We start from the raw sequence: 20,020 nt of genomic DNA, 5'->3' as shown, positions 1-20,020 counted from the left end.
CGTCACCTTGCCATCTCCATTTTATATTATATTAATCTTTTTCACAAAATACCCCTTTCATTGCCTCACTCCTTAAAGCAGAAATCTCCTATGGTAACTGTTTGGATCACAAACAAGTTGATGACTCTGAGTTCATATGAGAGCTGCACCCTCTTAATTGCTTTTGCCTTGTGGCCAGAAACCTTTCAAATAAGAGATCATTAGGTTACCAGTGTATTGCCTGCTCTTTGACCTCGGGGTCAAAACTATCCCCTGAGGACCATGCAGAAAGTTTTAAGACCAAAATGAATCGAAGAGTCAGGGTGTTAATCTAAATAAACATTAGATAATTTAAACAGATTTAGGTGCACAGAAAGTTGGTGTCCAAACATCTGGCCATAGAAGTCAGAGGCCCCAGTGACAAGGATATAGTTTTGAGACCTATAACTCTGTTCATGGAAGGACAGGTTACCAGCAACTAATCTAGTTCTGAGGAATAGAGTATAGGGCAGAAAACTCCCCAAAGACCGGTTGCCTTTGAGACTGACTTTTTGAAGTAATAACCTACTCTCACATTCTTCTAGCAGGAAGAATTTGGAGTTTTTAAATGGGAGTGAAGTTTAACCTACAAGCCAGAGATAATTGATGCAGGCCCAAAGGCTTCCAGCCTTTGCAGATGAGGGGTATGAGGTTAAGAGCTCAGCACGTTATCATACTGAGGCATAGACCTGGCTGTCTTGAAATACTTGTGGGTGGAGAGGGGGCAATTAAAGCAGTAACTATTGCATTTCAGGTGTCTGCAGGACAGAGGACTTTGCGAAGCTTTAGAGGGGCAAAGACCCACAAAATTGGGAGGCTTCCAGACCTGGTATCGCACGGCCACCTTCTTTAGGACACCTTCCCCAACAGCGTTGTTGTAATATTCGATTTGTAACTTAGTGTGACACTCATGTTGTTCTCTGATTAATTTTATTAATAGGAAGTCAACTCACATTGACTTTTTATTGAGATTTTAAACTTAAGGGTAGTAATACTAACTTTTTAAAATAGTCTGCATGTACTATACCTAGCATAATGCTAAAGTAGCACTAAGAAAATTGATTAATGTCACCTCTTCCTATTTCAATCTGGCCAGGATTGTATCTTACATGATTACAAAGGTGAGAACACAGGTAACTCTTTGCCATTCCAATACATGTTTTTCTGAGAACTCAGCCACTCCAGAAAAATCGATCTTATTTGCAGAACTGTTGCAAAATCTGACACTCTTCTTCACTGCACTGGAGAGCCCTTGTGATTGCCCAACGCTGCCTTGCCACATGGAAATTCTCGACCAGACCTATGGATTGCCAGCTCTTGCAGTTGTTGGCCCTTGGTGTCCAATGTGTCTGTAACATCAAATCAAGTAATATTTCTTAAGTAAGACACTGGGCTAGTTGGCGTTAAAGGTACAGGCAAACCTTGTTTTATTGTGCTTTGCTTTATTGTGCTTCACAGATCATTGTATTTTTTACAAATTGAAGGCAAGACCCTTCACCATCCGAAAGATAACTCACTTTATTATAATACTGGCTCTACTGTGGAGGTCTAGAACCGAACCTGCAGTAGCACTGAGGGCTTCTTGTATAAGGGTTTTAATCTCTGGCCTCACCTAGTTTATAGGTGAGCTCCTGTAAAAGCAAGTGTGAGTATTTAAATGGTAGGTAAAGACAACTCACAGTTATAAGTAGGAGAAGGGCGCTGATACAAAAAAATGGCTTGAAGGATTCACTGGAGGTTGAGATGGCATTCCCACTCCTTCTGCCTAGAAACCCGGAGCGTCCAGTGCAGGAGCTGCTCCTGCCTGCTTTCTCTTGAGTCATTCTGAGGTGCACCTGCGGGAAAGGCACGGTGTCCTTGTCCCATACAAATCTCTTGTGTACCTTTGACCATCTCCTGGGTTTGGGGTTCTCACCTCTTGACCTGAGGTTACTGGGGAAAGGTCCTCTTCCTGTCTTTACTACTAATTCTGTTAGTTAGAGTCCATGCTCTTGTTGATTTTGTTTTGTTTTCTGAACCTAAGTTCCTTGGACTGGTACTAGGCCACAAATATATATTTATTCATGCTGTCACAGGACTTACTCTTATTCCTCCAGCGTGTATCCAGGACTTCTACTCATCCCCATCATTCTGCCTGAAAAATATACTCTTTCTTAAACAGCTTTTTCTTCTGAGATGAAGGGACTTTGTCAAAAGCGGTGCAATAGCCACTACTTCCTATTCCCTCGCCTCATTTTCCCTGTTCCGTTCCTAAGTTCTCTCCCTTGGCAGCTTCATCTGTTTGCCTGTGAGAATGAGGGTTATCGTATTCCAGGTCTTCAATCAGTGTGTTCTAAAAGGAGAGAGAGCCTAAGAGTATGAGTCAACGTTATTCCTGGTACTGAACCCTGTCCTCCAGTTAGTTGGCCTGAGGAGCAGGGAAGGGATGTGCAGTTTCTGTCTCTCCGGCTGTGAAAGGGCAATGAGTGGCAGTCTGTGCGTTGGATTAATTTAAAAGAGAGTGATAGCACTCTGAGCTCCTGTTATATGCACACGGGACATTACAAAGCGTTTTTGGTGCTCAATATGTTACTGTTGTTTGTTCGTTTTGTTTTTAACCTTGCTTTGGCTTCTCGGGCAAAAACAGAATCAGACTGCCCCAGCAGAGAGATCAGCAGGCATCTGCCTGCTGGCCTGCAGATGCAAATGCTCTCCTTCCACTTTTCTAGGTGTGGAGAGTGTAATTGCGGCCTGCCCTTCCATCCCCACCGTGAGTTACAGTGATTTGCGGTTGCTCCTATGTCTCCATTAGCATGTAGCCTCCTTGTGGGGGCGACTTTTCTCCCAAGTCCCCCCCGTGTGCCACGGATGAGAGTAAATATGACTGAGACATGATGTGATCTGCTTAGGGAGGAGAAGTCACCATTTTCCCAGAGGAAAAAGGTCGTGAGCAGTGGCCAGTTTCTCAGGAGAAAAGGCCAGCAGCAGCCAGTTTCTCCGAGGAGAAAAAGGCCTCAAGCCTCCTCCTCCAGGGCCTTTTATTGGGTTGTAATACACAGGAACACAGGGCAGCAAGGATCAAACAGTAGATAACATTTCAAAGAAATCTGATGGCTTAGTATGAGTCAGAGTCTGTCAGGAACAGAACTTTAGGGTTTCCTGCTCAAACCCTTAACATATGAATGAAAGCACTCTCAGCAGAGCAGATTTCACAGGTTTATCAGCAAGTCTTTGTGATGCCAGATTTTCCCCAGGACAGGCTCTAGCAAGGCAAGGAGCTGCATCCCTTCCCATCAGGTATTCAGGCTTAAGGGGATTAGAGCCAGGAAACACTTCTCCCAGGGAATATGGGGACTCGGGCTTTGTCAAAGCCAGGGGGCGAGAATCCATTGCTCCCTCTTTGTTGCAGCGCCCCAAGTCCTTCCATGAAGGCCTCCCAAGTGACAGAGTCTGGCTTAGGTTGCCCCCCACTGTGAGGGGTCTTACCCATCATTGACTTCCGACCAAGCTTTGGGGGCAGGGAGAGGAAACTGAGGCAGAATTTGCTAGTTTGCTACCAGAGACAAGCGTTGTCTCCTGAGGCTCGCATTCCAAAGGTCATCCCTCGCCCTTAGCCACAAGGGATGGAGATACAATTCCTAGAACCAGGCAGAGCGGTCTACAACACTTCCTCAAGGCGAGAATCTGTTTCCTGATCCATCTTTATTTCCCTATCATCAAGTGCTCAACAAACATTTGAAGTCAGTCAGTCAGGCGAGCCTTGCCAAAGCGGTAGCCTAGCTTCGTGGAAGTCTTTCAGCTCTGCATGCCAGCTCTCCAAGTGTTAAAAACAACAACAACAACAATAGGACTTCCCCATGGCAGTCATGAAAGGCAACTCCCCTGAGAGCCAATGACAACAAGTGCAAGGGCCCGGAGCCAAGCCGAGCCAGGGAGCAGCTCCGAGGAACTGCGTCCAGAACAGAGCCGCTGGAGAACACCCACGTTCAACATCAGCGTCTCCGATGGTCAGCACCCGGCAGACAGCCTCCCAGAGTCTTTGCTCCGCGTCTTCCACTGCGAGTGAGAAAGGGAGACTCTGTCTCGGGCCCCAGCCTGTAAACTGGAGAGGTCTGCTGACACGAGGACTGCTGAGAGGCTGAGCAGAGGGAGCAGGAATGCCTGTGCTCTCCCTGACTGCCTATTTTGGCCTTCTCCCTGCTTTTAGACTCTGCCGGAGAAAAGATCTGGGCTCTACCTTGATGGGTAGGGCCAGTTAAGACAGGAGGGGAGTACACAGAGGGGAATGTTCAGAAAATAAACTTTTTGCAAGAATCCGGAGTCACAAATGGGCCAAGTTCCACTTGGTTAACCCTTGAACACTGGTAGGAGCATCATTTTAATGTGTAGATGTTGGAGAGAGGCAGGAAATGGTAAGAAATGATATATTGAATGAGTGGATTTGACAGTCTAGTCCCCCCACTGGCCTTCAGTGCAGAGAATCAGTAACTGTAGCTTGACTTCCTGATCAGCCCCACCCTTCTCTCCCAGCATCATCTAGAAATCCGCCCAGGGAGAGGCCGTGGACATAATCCGGTCCCTCCGGTGTTCTGTATGCGTGTACCAGTTCTGAGTCTGCCGGAGAGTCTTTGCATCCTACAGAAAGGAACTAGGAAAGGTAACCCTCGAAAGGCAGGGTCTTTACTTCTTGTCCCATCTCAGTGTGGCAGCTGGAAAAATTCTGCGCCTCAGGATCCCCTTCCTTCTCCTTGTTCCCTGAAGACATGTAAGCCCTTCACCTGTAGGAGAGGCGTGGAGTTTGTTCACACTCTTCTTGCCCTGCGTTCTGCTGTGCATAGCTGGCAGGTAGCACACACGGGCAGCGAGGCATTTGTTCCTTGACTCTAACCTCTGCAATCACCTGGGTCCAAAGGTTCTGGGAATAACTGCCCTCCTGTTAAGTCTTGGCTACTCTAACTGGTAGGGCTTCCAACCTTCTCTTTGACTAGTTCCAAGCATCCCTGCTGTTATCAGCAGGAGACTCCCAGGCATTCTGGAAGCTCAGCATGAGCGTAGGAACCACTGCCGGTGCTGTAGCTGTCTGGACCCACAGCAGAGAGCCAAGAAAAATCACTTTGCACCATGTACACTGACTTCCCCCAGAGCCGACGCAGCCAGGGAGTCTGCAGAGCCGTGGAACTCTTCCTCCAAGCAGTGTGTCTCCAGTAGCTGCAGAAGCAGGGTCTGTTACCTGTTAGTTTTCTGTAGATGGCTGAAAATCGATGCTAGCTGTCTCTGTTTTCTAACAGTGGAGAGCCAACCAGCCAAACCTTCGGAAGGGAGGAGGCAATCCCACCCAAGGGTTCCTGTCTACTTTTGTCACAGTTGGTACTTCGGGGCCCAGTGAGAGGTTTCCCCTATGAGACCTTGGAATTAAAGGTGCCCTTTTAGATTGAAACCTTAAAGAATGCATAATGGATCAAAGTTTATTGTCAAAGTTTTTGTGAAACCGTAACCTGAAAAAATTATCCTAAATTCAAGAAAAAGCAGCCCTGAAAACTGAGGGAGAAAGAGGATCTCGGAGATAAACTGGGTGGTGTTTAACCAAGTGTTTTGGGCCAGACGTTACCCTGGCCTCCAGCTCTGGAGGCAGGCAGACTGCTGCTTTGGAGTTGGTTGGGTTTGCCTCTATCAGGCATTCAAATCACAGAACAGACTCCCTTGTTTCTCATTCCATGCTCTGCAAGCAACCATCTCTTACCATCTGATTCCCAAGTGCTGGTCACAGGACATGAATGCATTGGCCCCTGGCCAATACACTTCTATTTCTATTCATAATTTTCATTATGAATCATAACTGGTATGCTGGTTTTGGGTACCAGTCTGTGGGAGCTCGAGTTCACTGTGGGAGCTGAATCCACCATCCCTGTGTTCACAGACTAGATTTCTGTGCATACAGGGCTGAGGACCAGAACCCCAACCTCACCTTACCTTACCTCATCAAGGTAAGACCATGCCATGGAAGATGCCAAGGAGCTCCCTGACGGGCTGGTGGTCAGTCTCCTTCCCATTCAGACTCATAAAGTTATCGGACCTAGTGAGGGTTCTGTCTATATTCAGGGACTGGCAGGAGAGAATTTTGTTCTGGGTCCTGGGCTGGAGTCAAATACCTTTGGTGTATTATCCGTTTTTCAGTTGATATAAGCCAGTTGCCTAAACTCTCTGTGCCTCAAGTTTCTCATCTGTGATTTGGGGAAAGCAGAGTGTATCCTTCAGAACATCGTTAAGAGAAAATGAGACAGCATGTTCAGTCTACCTGAAGTGGGTAACGTAAAATGATGCTGGTAAATGCTAGTTACTCTTATTTTTAGAGCTCTCACTAGATGCCAGGCACTGTGCGTTGACATATTTTCATGAAGTCAAACAGCTGGCAAGCGGGGGAACTTGGGGTTGAATCAGGCCAAAGCTAACGTTTTTGACTACTAGGTTAAACTGTCTCTGACTGTTTGACAAACATGGCAAAACCTGCACTTTCAAATGTCTCTTCCCCTTTAAAGGAGTAAATTTGGAATACTGTGTACTTATTCCTAAGCCTGTTTGGAATTCCTCTTTTGGACTTACCTGAGAAAGTGAAAATTTATTTATTTATTTATTTATTTATTTATTTATTTATTTATTTATTTATTTATTTATTTATAGAGAGGGGAAGGGAGCGAGAAAGAGGGAGAGAATCATCAATGTGTGGTTGCCTCTCACATGGAACCCACTGGGGACCTGGCCTGCAACCCAGGCATGTGCCCTGACTGGGAATCAAATCTGCAACCCTTTGGTTCATAGGCCTGTGCTCAATCCACTGAGCTATCTATACCAGCCAGGCAGAAAGTGATATATTTTTAAAACATCCTTAACAGGACAAATCTTTGTTCATAAAGAGATTTCATCTTTCTTGGTAACCAAAACTTACGTGCCAAGCCCAGTAAATAGAGTGGAGAACTATAGAAGACATGGTATAGAGAGCAATTTCACAGGTTTGACAAAAGTAGCAAATACTTTATTGTCACAAAGCATTTTCTGTTGTTTCTGACTTTCCTATCATATTGGTCTTATATGGAGTAAAGTATGGAAATATGTACTGTTATTAGTAAATTGGGCTAACTACAAATGGGTTAAATTAGTGTAACTAGTGACTAATTAATAGGTTAATATAAACAAAGGTTGCCAATGAGGGCCTTGTCATTTCAACAGGTTTGTCATTAACATGAAAGTATGCTCATTAAACCTGTGAATCAAAGGGGGAAATGGGTGATTTTCAAAAGGAGGGAGGGGTTGAAAATTAAGTTTAACAGAGTTAAATGTAAGATCCTACACTTAAGCTAGAAAAACTAACTGAGTAACTGCATGTACAGGATAAGCAATATTGCCTAAGAGAAGCAAATGAGAAAAAATACTCAAAAGTTTTGGTAGAGAGGAACTTAATCTGAGTGAATGACTGCCAAGAAAAATACTGAAATATTGGGCTGGATTAAAGGAAGCACAGATTCTAGAACAAAGGAGGTGACACATTGACTCTACTCCAGTGATTATACTTCTAGAAACTGTGATTTAAGAGAAATACGGTCAGACAACTATTTAAAAGAGAGTAATTGGGACGGGAAAAGAATATGAGAAATGTTGAAGACTTAGGAGATATGTTGTTTGGAGATGAAAATAATCGAGGGGCAGGATTGATTTCTTTAAATATTTAATGTGCAATTCTCAGGGGGAAAGGATTCCATTTATTCCATGCAGTAGCGAGGGATAGGATAAGAAAAGTGGGTGGAAGCTTCACTGAGAAAGATTTTTAGGTAAGTGCAAAAGATCCGCACAGCAGTGACAGAAAACTAAAAATGAAATGAGGTTTTGGGAAAAAGATCTTTCCCATCACTCGAGGTGCTCCTGCAGAAACTGAAACTGCACAACTTCTCACTCTGTCCCCGTGAGAGGGCGTGTGCTTCTCAGATCCTATTTATAACCGTTGCTGTCACCCAAAAGCAACCGTAAAGCCCCCGCATCTGCTGTGACGCTAGAGCGACCCGCTGTCCTGATTTTCCCAGGACTGAGGGGTCTTTTGGGGTGTGGGTCTTTTAGCTGAACCTGGGCAAAGTCCCATGCAAACCGTAAGGACTTGATCACCCCAGAGGTGAGGCAGTTTGGAATGGAGTGGGTTCTGGAAGGCGTGGTCGAGGCAAACTTAAAAGATATGCAGGCAATCCAACCTTCACTGAACCCACATGTGAAAAAATGAAGGCCTGGTCTTTTCTGTGCAGGGCGGGGCAAAGTAGCAACTTACAGCTGTTCACGTGGACAACAATACAATAATTAATAAATGATAATACAAGAATAAACTTGTGTACTCACAACTGTAAACCTACTTTTGACCCACTTTGTATAAATAAAATTTCTAAATATTTGAAGATTACTCTTTTAAAATGTATTTATTGATTTTTGGAGAGAGAGGGAAAGGGAGAAAGAGAGAGAAACATTAATTTTTTTGTTCCACTGGTTGATGCATGCACTGGTTGATTCTTGTATGTGCCCTGACTGGGTACTGAACCTGCAACCTTGGCATATAGGGACAGTGCTCTAAAATGAGCTACCTGGCCAGAGCTTGAAACTTACTCTTTAAGTACCAACAAATTTATACATATTATATTTAAAATGTCCAAAGACATATTATTTAGTTCCCTGTGCTCTTTATCAGACAGTAAGAAGTGTAAATTTATCTTTTTCAAAAAGATATCAGCAAAAAATTTTTATTAGAACATAGGACAAAAACACAAAATGGTTAAGTTTTGACAGAGGTGGGTTTGAACTTGCTTCTGTAAATTAGAGCATGTCACATAACTTCATCTATATCTTAGTTTTCTCACCTGTAAGCTGGTGATAACATTTATACCTACTACACAAAACACAGCCGAGTAGACCATAATAAGTGCGCAATAAATGGTATTTTATCATTTTTAATAACCAACAGAGTTATTGTCAGGGCTGAATAGCTCCGGGCAAGTTGTATTGTCTCCTAGGCCATCTGAACAGACTCTACCGTCTGCTCTCAGTATCTCTGCTCTGTGCACTTAATCTGTATTTTAAACACAACTGAATGGCTATGTGAGGACACTTAACCCTTCTAAGGAGTAAAGCGCATGCGCTTTTTGATGGTTCTTCATTTATATCTGGTCCTCGGACTCTTTTCCAAATACTCAGGAGTTGTGGAAACATTACCTAATACTAAGTGTGGCATTATAAAAATCAATCAATCTGCCAATATTACCAGCAGTTTGATGTTAAAATAGTAATTTGCCAACATAGTTTTATAAAAGGCTTTTTTCATTGTTTTACCACTCATTTTGTCCCCCCAAAAGTTCTTATTCTTCTCTGTGGGTCCTCAGATACTGAAGAATCACTTGGACAGATGTGCATCTGAACTTTATTAGTTTTCTCAAGAAAGCCCAGGAAAGGAACATTCCTAAAGTGTAAGAATGAGAGTTTAAGATAGTAACTGTTCTCCCTTACAACTTCACCGTTGACCCGACACAGAAAGAGCCGTCGACAAACATGTGAGAGAAGTACGAGAAGGCTCTAAGTTAAGAAGGGAACTTGGAGGCACACTCAACATGGCACTGCGTAATTCCCCTGCCTTCTCTCTCCTCCCACCTGCAGATCTAACCATTGCAGCCCAAATGTGCAGGGCACTACTTAATCCGCTGCATTCCTCACTTTGGGACTAGATTAAAGTCATTGTTCTCTCAAATCCGTGGTATAGCCCCGAGGTGTTCCCTGAGAGAGGGGACAGACTTCAGAAGTGCCAATCAAGTCATGTGTGCTGGCATCATTCACGTATCTGTTTGAAAGATGCAGAGTGTTTTAAAATCTCTTCAGTTCAAAGTTAACCTATTTGAAACCTCTGGGAGTTGGCCTCCTGTTAAAGGTTTAACTGTAGGTAAACAATCTAAAAAAAAATTTTTTTTAAAGACCTTGTTTTTGATCAGACTGTTCAAAGAAAGATTTTTGTGGGTAAAAGTTCACTAGGCTGAAACAACAGAAACATTTGGGAGTAGAATTGGCCTTTCCTCTTTTTCTTTAGTTGTAATTTAATGTGGAAAACTGAAGACCCCGAACAAACCAAATTCATGTAATATTTTCTTTTCTATTTTACATTTGCTAAGTTGCCATTGCGTTTTTTTTTTAAATTCAATATAAGTGGACATACAATGGCCTTCACTCTTAAAGCAGAGGTCTCAGTTCCCCTTTGCTCGCCTCCTTCATGTGAGAACACGGACACAACTGGCTTCCCAAGCTGATCGCTGATACTGGGAGAGTCATAGAAGGTACTGCACAGTGGGCATTGATCTCGGTCTAGGAAAAGCTGGGCACAGATTTCAGAAGGGTTGGTCTTCACCTGGCAAACAACTTCCTGACTGAATCATCTGGCCAGAGCTTATTTAATGATTAGAAGGCAAAAGGAAAAAGTAGCAGGGACTTTCCCACTCACAGGGCTCTTTATTGATCCCATTATAGATTGCAATAAAAATCATCCAGAACTGAAAAAGGAAAGATAGGCAGTCTGACCCATCTCCTGATTTAAACCTTACTTTTAATAGTTAAGTGCTAGAACTTAATCCTTTATCCATGAGCCCAGTGTATTACTATTTCAAGAATATGAAGGTAGCCCTGGCTGGTGTGGCTCAGTGGATTGAGCACGGGCCTGTAAAGCAGAGGGTTGCTGGTTCGATTCCCGGTCAGGGTACATGCCTGGGTTGCAGGCTGGGTCCCCCATAGGGGACACATGAGAGGCAACCACATATTAATGTTTCTCTTCCTCTTTTTCTCCCTCATTTCCCTTATCTCTAAAAAGAAATAAATAAGATATTTTTTAATTAAAAAAAAGAATATGAAGGTAATTACATGTCCATGAGTTTGCCTGTGTGGTTCAGCGTTTCACATGTCCTAAATTATTCAGGAAAGCCCTGGCTGGTGTAGCTCAGTGGATTGAGCGTGGGCCTGCAAAACAAAAGATCGCGGTTCAATTCCCGGTCAGGGCACATGCCTGGGTTGCAGGCCAGTTCCCAGCAGGGAACACATGAGGGGCAACCATACATTGATATTTCTCTCCCTCTCTGCTTCCCTTCCTCTCTAAAGATAAATAAATAAAATCTTTAAAAAAATTATTCAGGAAAGACCATGATGTTTTACATATCGTGAAGTTAAAATTTTTTCAGTTTGTGAAATGTGATTATTTTAGCTGTAGCCTTAGAAGCTCTTTCAGCAGCAATGTGCGAAGCTGTTTCAGGCTGAGGGAAGGCTGCTGAACAGTCTGCTTCCACCGACTTATGCCGTCTTACCCATGTAGTAACAAGTCTTATCCTCTATACGATTTCAATGCACCTGAAAGGGATGGGGCTTGTTGCAATTAATGCTAGAATTATCCTGATCTCTGTACTTCATAATAAGTGGAGAAAAGAGGAGAGATGGAATGGTTTATGTCTCTTCTCGGTCGTCCCCCTCCTAGTTGGAAATGGCATGCCTTTCCCAGGTGCCTGTGGCACCACATGTTCTTCACCAACCATGTGCTCCATCCAGGGTTGGACTCATGACGTGTGAAGCAGGGCACACTTCTCTTTACAGCTTCATCCCTGTAGTCTCCACACCTCCACTGCACAAGGTGGTGTAGGGCTGTTGGACTGAGGGAACAGTTGGAGTGACTTGAGAAAATCCCTATAGGAAGGGAAATAAAGTTTTAACTGAACATGAAATGTGCCCTAATTGCACGACTCACAGTGCGATTTGATAGGTAGGAACTCTACGTGAGCTGTCTTCCCGGTAGTCCCATTCATACTTCCACTTAATTTCATTAAGTAGAAACTTAGTCTCATGGCCAGTAGAGCTGCGGCTTCAAGAGTGAAGTCCATATTCCACTCTAAACATTTTCATGTCACTGTGATTTTAGCCTGGTGTCCCCACAAAAGACTATAGAAGGGAGGCCAGCAAAATTCAGTGCTCCACCTTCCTCTAACCATAAGAAGTCAGGGGTTGCTGAATATATTAAGGGCATCTACGTAAGCATAGGACGCCGCCTTCATGCAGAGTCTCATTACCAGGACTTGCCCACTATTTCAACTATTGCAACTTGAATGTGCCAACATGCTTTCTTGGACACATTATCTACCTCCCTAGATGTAAATCCAGATATCAGTGACCTAGTGTCTGACAAGTCCATAACAGAGTCAAGGAAGCACTGGCGATGTGAATGTAACATTATGGCATACAGAGAAAAGTACAAGCAACCCATACAATATCCAGCAAAATGTGGCTTCAAATGTCGTGTCAAAGCTTTACTCGCCGGTCATTTGAATAATGTTCCTGCAATGTTGGCTCCCTTTTGCACAGGGAAACTGACGTCTGAAATGTGTATCACAGTTTGGATTCCTAAGGAGAAAAAACTTCAGAGAAAGGGGAGATATTTTAGTGTTCGATCATTATATTGCCAAGTGTATCAAGTTGTAACAGAGATTAATACCAAAGAGCACGTAATGCCACTAATCCAAACATATTCAATGTCAATGACTTTTACCTGGTTAAATCATGCTCTTGTAAAATGATCTTGTATTGCCACAATACATGATAAGTTTGTTATCAATATAGATTTCTCATCGTGGTGTAAGTACTGTAGCTCAGGGGCCCAGTATGCATGGTGTGCAGAATTGGATGCCTTTCTTGGATGTGACGAATTCTTTAGGACAGGGAACCTTATGCCAAAGTAGACCCCATTTATTATACAAGGTATGTTCAACCTTCCCTGTCAGTTACCTGGTGGATTGCCTATGGAGGACATAAGAACCTGCATACATGGTGCCGGCTCTGCTGGGGAAGGGATGAGATGAAAGTTGCACACCATAATGGCCTCTTGCTCAAAACCTTCAGCTCTTGAAGAGGTTGGGGTCAAGGGTGTTATTCTTGACCAGGATGACAACCAAACAATAATAGTTACCTGTGCTGAACAAGAACAAAGGACAAGTCTATGGAAGAATGCTGGAATCAGTAAGAAAACATGCAGAAGTGAAGGGTCATACCTTTAAAAGGGAAGAATGTTGGGCGAGTGATTATACAACTACGGAAAATGGAAGTATTTTAAGGGAACCATAGTACCTAATTTGTTTAAGATCATGCCACATGTTTCTGATAGCATTGGTGGGATTTTACCCAATACCTATTCCAAGTTTGGATGTACTGTTTCATCACAAGAGACAACTGCCAAAGCAGATCATACACCGTGGAGAACAATAATCAAGGGTATATACTATATCACTGAATTTACCATCCGAACAGACCAAAAAGTATGGAAGGATGTGAACCACACCATCGCTTCATCTGTTACTGGGCCTCTGCTGGGTAGGCTGCCAGTGGTTGCAGTTGCTCCATCTACTTTCTTCTGTGGAGTGGCTGGTCCACAACCATTGCAGGTTGCTATCATCACTGCCGGAGTAGAAGAGTGAGTACTTCTGAATATGATTCACCAGCTTACTCAAGTTTCCATCCCATCATTAGGGATGTAGATAGCACTTATTACTGATCCAACCTGCCTAAACATTGCACAGCTATTAAGGCCTGAGAAAGTGTTAAGAGAGTGGGTAGAAAATGCAAGTATCGTCTAACGTCAGATCTGCGAGGCTGCCTAGCCTGTTGGCCCCATCACTCAGATATGTCCTCAGTTCTTGCAGCTGACCTAGTACCTATGACTCCATTATACCCAGGAATTGTGAGTGCAGTATTTGAAATGAGCGATGTTGCCTGTGGGCTGTCATTATTAGAAAAATTTCAGACATCAAGTACCTTTCTAGCAACAAGCCAGGAACTCTGTTTTGGTGTCCTGGTATACGAAAGGGATATAAATACAAGGATGAGGTTATGATGCACCTAATGGGCAGGGCTATTCCTGATTCAGTTGACATTTTGTCCATTGTTCTTTCAAATCGCAGTGCGTAGGGTACTGATATACTCAGATGATTTGAAGGAGTCACCGTGCCCTTTATTGCTGAACAAATTCATATTACTATTAAGGTCGGTCCATCTGCTGTTTATCAAAGTATTGTATTCTTGCCCTGGCCAGGTTGCTCAGTTGTTAGAGCATAGTCCCAACACACCAACTTTGCCAGTTCGATGCCTGGTCAGGGCACATACAAGAATCAACCAATAAATGTATCAATAAGTAGAACAATAAATCTCTCTCTGTCCCCCCTCCCTTTTTTTCTTCCTCTAAAATCAATAAATTAAAAAAAACTTTTTTAACTATTCTCCACCCTACAAAAGATCAATTGTGTGACAACACCTGCTGAAGGCAGGAAAGTCCCTAATGCGTGTTAAAGTTCAGTGTGGCTCAGTCAGTGATCTGTCTTTCATGCCAGTAGGCATATCGGTGTGATGACAGAAAGCCTGTTAGTGTTGTCAGGCTGGTTTAGAATCACAGGAGTGGTATCTCCAACTAACTTTGCTACTTAAAAGACTAGTAAAAAGATGTATATAGAGTTCTACCTGGAATTATCAGTGGAATAATGACTGACTATTTAGCAAGTACAGCTGAAGACAGGACTGTTTGGCAGTGAAATTGGAAAAGCCAGCATTCCTGCTTTCTGTCACTACCAGAACCTGTAAGCAGAGACAAGGATTGAATCTTTATGGGTGCTTTATTCAGATGCCAGTGATCTGAGAAGACAGTGGGTTATGTACCCTTAAAAACCATCTTAACATCTCATCTCAAGCTAACCTTTTTATAAGGAGAAAAGAGGGTAGGTAGGAGGTCTGGAAAAAAAGTTAATTAGATAAAAGCTTCAGTCCAGAGGTGATTTTCCTAGTACTTCTTTATCATTTGATCAATTCTTTATCTGTGTCCTTCCCTGGAACACAGTGGCTCAGATACTACAGCCGATCATCTGCAGACCCTTAGGGCACAAGGTTGAATTGCTTGTTGACTTCCTGGAGTTATGAATTCTAGTTCCTAGAATAACAGCTTTCCACATGCTTTAATCACTTAAGCATATCAACTGTGACTAAAGCAAAATCTTTTTAACTCTTCAGTTCCACTATCAGCAATATGAACACCATATGCACTTAAATGTAATACTGATTCCATGACAAACTACGCAAAATCTGGTGAAGACTATGCCATACACTTGCAGCAGGTGTTAATTCACAGGTGCAACTTAATCACAGCTGCAGTCCATTCTGGGAAAGGTAGATAGAACATTCTTCTTAACCGAGTCCTGTAAGTCATGTACAAAAAAAAAATTGTTTCAGAGTAATTCTCTCATTCAACCCCTAGTCTATTAAGGTCTACCTAATTAGGTCTACCTAATCTAGTGACTTCATCTCAACTGTCTAGCACTACTACATCTACGGAGGCAGACAGTAATGACCCATATGATGCAGCTGCACAACTCATTGTTGATGAGGCATACAAGGGATTATGGGTAGAGTCTAGAAGACCAGCAGTGGGTCTCTCCTCAGACTCAACCCTGACATCATTAGAATATCACTAGCTCAGTGTAGCTCAGTGCTGCTTCATATTATAGAAGGTGATGATTAAGAAGATCCGGTTCCTAGTGCTGAACTCTAAGCTGGATGCACAATTCACAGATTATATGTGGTCTATCAGATGTGACAATGCCATTAGTCCAACAGTCAGATGGTTAATGACAGCTAGAGAAGACGATGTGTTCCATGAACAACTAGAAATGATCAATGATATGTTCAAAATGGGATTTCTTGCTTTTCCAGACAGGCAAGGTATTCTGATGAGGCTGTTAATGACATCGCATTCAAACAAAACATACTATGGAGGAACACTTGTTGATTTAAACCAATAAAAGTTACATGGGAAGGCATATGTCATGAGGCATGAGATGGCTATCGCATCATTGCTCAAATCTCATTTTTAACCCTGTACTGCTTGAGACAAACACATATATTGTTAAGGGACCTAATTGCAGGCATATGGCTACAGTAAGTCTGCCTTTTGAAGGGGAGTTAATGTCACTCTGTCACAGATGACATAAGTAATCTTTGTGTCGAGCATACTGTTGACATTTCAATTTTGTGGACAGATGTCCCTTCTGTAGTTTGTTTAGACCTTTGTCATGTAACACATCATGTTTTTTACTTGATGGGGGAGGTGGGTAAATGCAAGGGTTGCTGATGCTGAGTTATGTAATGCAACTTGTGAACACCTAGAAATAAGACCTTCTCAATTTTATACCAGATCAAAGTTATGGGTTGACCTAAAACAAACAAACAATGCGTAAATATATGGAACAACAAATCAGTGTTTCTCTTTCCCTTCCTCTCTCTAAAGTCAGTAAATAAAAAAGTTTTTTAAAAAGAAAATACAGCCCTGGCTGGTGTAGCTCAGTGGATTAGGCACAGGTCTGTGAACCAGAGAATCGCAGTTCGATTCCCAGTCAGGGCACATGCCTGGGTTGCCGGCTGGTTCCCTGCAGGCCAGTTCCCAGTAGGGGATGCATGAAAGGCAACCATACATTGATGTTTCTCTCCTTCTCTCCTTCCCCTCTAAAGATAAATAAATAAAATCTTTAAAAAAAAAAACACAAGTAGAATATAATAGAAATAAGGTAACAAGATGGTTGGTTGATTCAGTTCAAAAAATGGGTTGCTGAAGTCACCTTTACCATGACGGTAATAACCACTGTGAAGACCGAGGTGCCAGATGTCCAGTTTCCACAAGTCTGGCCATTTTCAAGCAGATATATATCTATCCCCATTAAAAAAAAATAGGATCCAAAAAAAAGAAAATAAAGGCATAACTGAAATCCAGGATGGTCCAATGAAGAAAAGTTTTAGTGCTTAGTTGATGGCTTTTACTAACATCTCAATAGAGGGTGGACTTGTCCTGTGATACAGGAGAGTCTATGTGCTGTTTCAATAGACTATACATCGGAACAGATAGGGAAGTAAAACAAATATTGTATAAAGTCAGGCACATACCGTCGTATAGTGTTTGTTGAGAAAACAGTAGAACTGATAAAATCAGGGTGTGAATAAAGCACATTCTTATTTTTAAAAATACTGTACAGGTGTAGCTAGTCTAATATAGTATAAATGACCATGAACTCAGGTCATTTTGCTAAAAAGCAACTCAGAGTGAAATTTAAGTTTAGCTATTGCATAGTCGCAGTTTCTTACAGCTTGTCTTCCTTCTTTACCCATGATTCCTGTGCCAACATTTGCTTCTTGTATCATGCTTCCATCACTACCACCATCACCAACAGCCCATGTTACAGGTTTCTCTGGTGAGGTTATACCTTGGGTTTCAGCAGCGGTGCCATACGACAGCACAATGCAGCTGAACAATTTCCACAAACACCATAAGTTTTTCATGTTCCCAGAGTGCAGGAGAGAGACTGATCCCATCTACCACCAGCACATGCGGAATCACGTGATCCTCTGTCATTCTTGTGGCAAGCTGCCTCAACTGTTCAGCACATTCACTGCCTGATTCCTTGTTTATAAGTCCAAGGATATTCATAGTTAGGTGGAAATGTCCACATGATAAACTCACAGTAACAGCTCTTTCATGTTTCTCTCCATTAAGTACCCCATACTTTGATACCAGCCATTCTCAGTGCTTCAGTAGTTTCTTGAACTTTATCTTGTAGTCTGTCTTCTACTATAACTCCAAATAATACCAGATCTTTCTCCATGAGCTGGAAGACATTTGCCAATTTCTCTTCTGGTTGCTGCAAGACAGTCCCGCTTCAAACAGGCGTCTGTTACCTCATACTCCCTAGCTGTGAACTGTTTATAGGCCGTGCACAGAGGTCTTAAGCCTTTCAAAGCAAAATCATCTACATGAATTCTCTTTTTTTCTATTTGTCCACCTATATGTCGGGAGAATTGATGATTCAATTTAGTACCAATGATGGCTATAGAAATAAGGATTGCTAGATAAATTATCAAAAATATATCCATTGATTTTTCTACTCCAGATCATTTCTGTGACTTGCTCTTGTAATTTAATGCCATCTTTGTTTCCATTCCTGTGTTTAACATATAGCAACACCCAAAATTTCTTTTGTGTTTTTAAATCCAGTTCCACAAAGCATGACATTCTGGCCCCCAGAGGTCTTACAGCTTCTTCCATTTATTGAATTATTACCATCCATCCCATGAATGCGTACAAGCCTGCTTCTGCTTGCCGATATCACAGCTACAGGAGTGTCAGCTTTTTGTGACACTGCTGTTTCTAGAACTGCGACATGGGTCTTCAAGTTAGTTTCTCCACCCAAACTAGCAGTGGCAAGGAGACAAGAATCATCAAGTAAATCTGGGGACAGAAGCACCAGACCTGCAGGGAAATTTCATCTTCGGCTGTTTGAACAACAGCATCATCCACCTGAATGTTTTTCCATCTCGGTTCCACAAAGCTACCACTTCGAACAACGTCAACAGGAGAACAGGGGCTCCTTTACTTCATTATCTGAGTTATGTTGTAACCAGTCTTCACATCCCTGCTTTATGGTGGCCACTGCTATCACAAAGGATAGTGGAAGTCCACTGGAATTTGGACTGGTAGGTGTATCATCAATCATAATCTGAACCAAAAATGTAATAAGAAAATAAAAGTTTGCCACTCTTCTAAACTGTTCAAAGAAGTTCTTTGGAACAAAATTCCATACAGTATACTCAGGTGAAATGATCCAGCTCCCTGTAAATTCCTGAGGTGTGTGAAGGCCATTTTGAGCAAACCTGTGGGCTACGTAAAAATTCTTGCATCACTTTGATGCAGCAGGTCAAAACCCAGCTGCTGCTGGACCCAGCGCTGCATGCCCCCACCATTGCTGTTCAGTCCTGTGGGACATGGGTGAGGGTCTGCAGGTGGAGGCTGAGGAGCCAGAGGGGGATGCGGGGGAGCCCCTCTTCCACCACCACCTCACTCCCAGGAGCACCTGGTCCCCATTTCACCTGGTGGCTGAGGTCTTACAAGCATGGCCCCTGGCCTAGTACAGCTGAGTTTGCCGCTGCACCGAGACCACCTTCATTCTAAACTGAAGTTTTGCATAGGTGGGTATGCACTGGAAAAACCATAGTACATAAAGCGTTCCGCACTACTGTGGTTTGAGGCATCCCTGGGGGGTTTTGGAACATATGCCTTGGGTAAGGTGTGCTGTGTCCTATACCGTGTGAACGTATTTCCTTTCCCCCTTCTGCTTTTAAACTTTGTCTCCTGAATCTTTAATTGTAATAGGCAGTTTGCTCAGCTTCTCCCAAGACACATGAAGTTTTTAAATGTTCCTTTAGGGATCTAGGTAAATTCTCAGCAAGACTTATCCTCTCCCCCAACCTTTGAACTACTGACAATGGAGGGGAAGGTTGTCTCTTCTTTATTTTTTCAATGACAGTTGACATTCAATATTTTGTACTAATTTCAGATAGGTTTGATTCTTCAGGTCACATTCATAATAGTAGCCTTTCTCCAAGTTCTTAGTATTCTCACTGATTTTGCTTGGAATACTGATAATTGGGCAATAATTCCTTCAGGATTTCATTTAATAATTTAAATTAGTTTTAATTTATTGATTTGAGAGAGATAAGCATCAGTTTATTTCCCACCCATCTATGTATTCCTTGGCTGATTCATGTATGTGCCCTGACCAGGGATTAAACTCACAACCTTGGCATCTTGGGAAAACACTCCAGCCAGCTGAGTTGCCAGGCTGGGGCGCATTTAATCATTTTAATTTCTTCCTATTATACCACAAAACGTTTGGATATGCTTACCAAATTTTTTTTAAGGGGAGAGTGCAAACGCAGTTCCCCACTAACACAAATTATGCAGTCGAGTTTCCCACGTTTGGGGACATCACAGGGGTCAGCACATCTGGAGTGCAATGGACAAGCTGCGCCCTGAAACCACCTTCCTGGTCATGGTGTCTCTCCTACTAGGTAAGTCTTCAGCGAAGGTTTTTTGAACTCCTACTATGAGACAGTCATACTC

At 42.7% G+C, this 20,020-nt stretch overlaps 1 long non-coding RNA gene and 1 other non-coding gene across 2 annotated transcripts in view; one reads left to right on the top strand and one right to left on the bottom strand.

Annotated features, from left to right (window-relative positions):
- Positions 1-18,665, top strand: part of LOC128625988 (uncharacterized) — a 99,143-nt gene extending 80,478 nt beyond the window's left edge. Inside the window, exon 2 of the long non-coding RNA XR_008389859.1 lies at positions 18,116-18,665. This is a non-coding gene — a long non-coding RNA (uncharacterized LOC128625988). The remainder of the gene's footprint in view (positions 1-18,115) is intronic.
- Positions 18,666-19,815: 1,150 nt separating this feature from the next.
- LOC119054608 (U1 spliceosomal RNA) lies at positions 19,816-19,976 on the bottom strand. Its single transcript, XR_005083549.2, has one exon. It is a non-coding gene; the product is annotated as a U1 spliceosomal RNA (small nuclear RNA).
- Positions 19,977-20,020: the final 44 nt, after the last annotated feature.

The sequence above is a fragment of the Artibeus jamaicensis genome, unplaced genomic scaffold, assembly GCF_021234435.1.
Source record: "Artibeus jamaicensis isolate MK-2021 breed Jamaican fruit bat unplaced genomic scaffold, CSHL_Jam_final scaffold_1689, whole genome shotgun sequence".
Lineage (NCBI taxonomy): Eukaryota > Metazoa > Chordata > Mammalia > Chiroptera > Phyllostomidae > Artibeus > Artibeus jamaicensis.
Note: the sequence above shows the minus strand (reverse complement) of the source record. Positions and strands in the feature narration are given on the sequence as shown.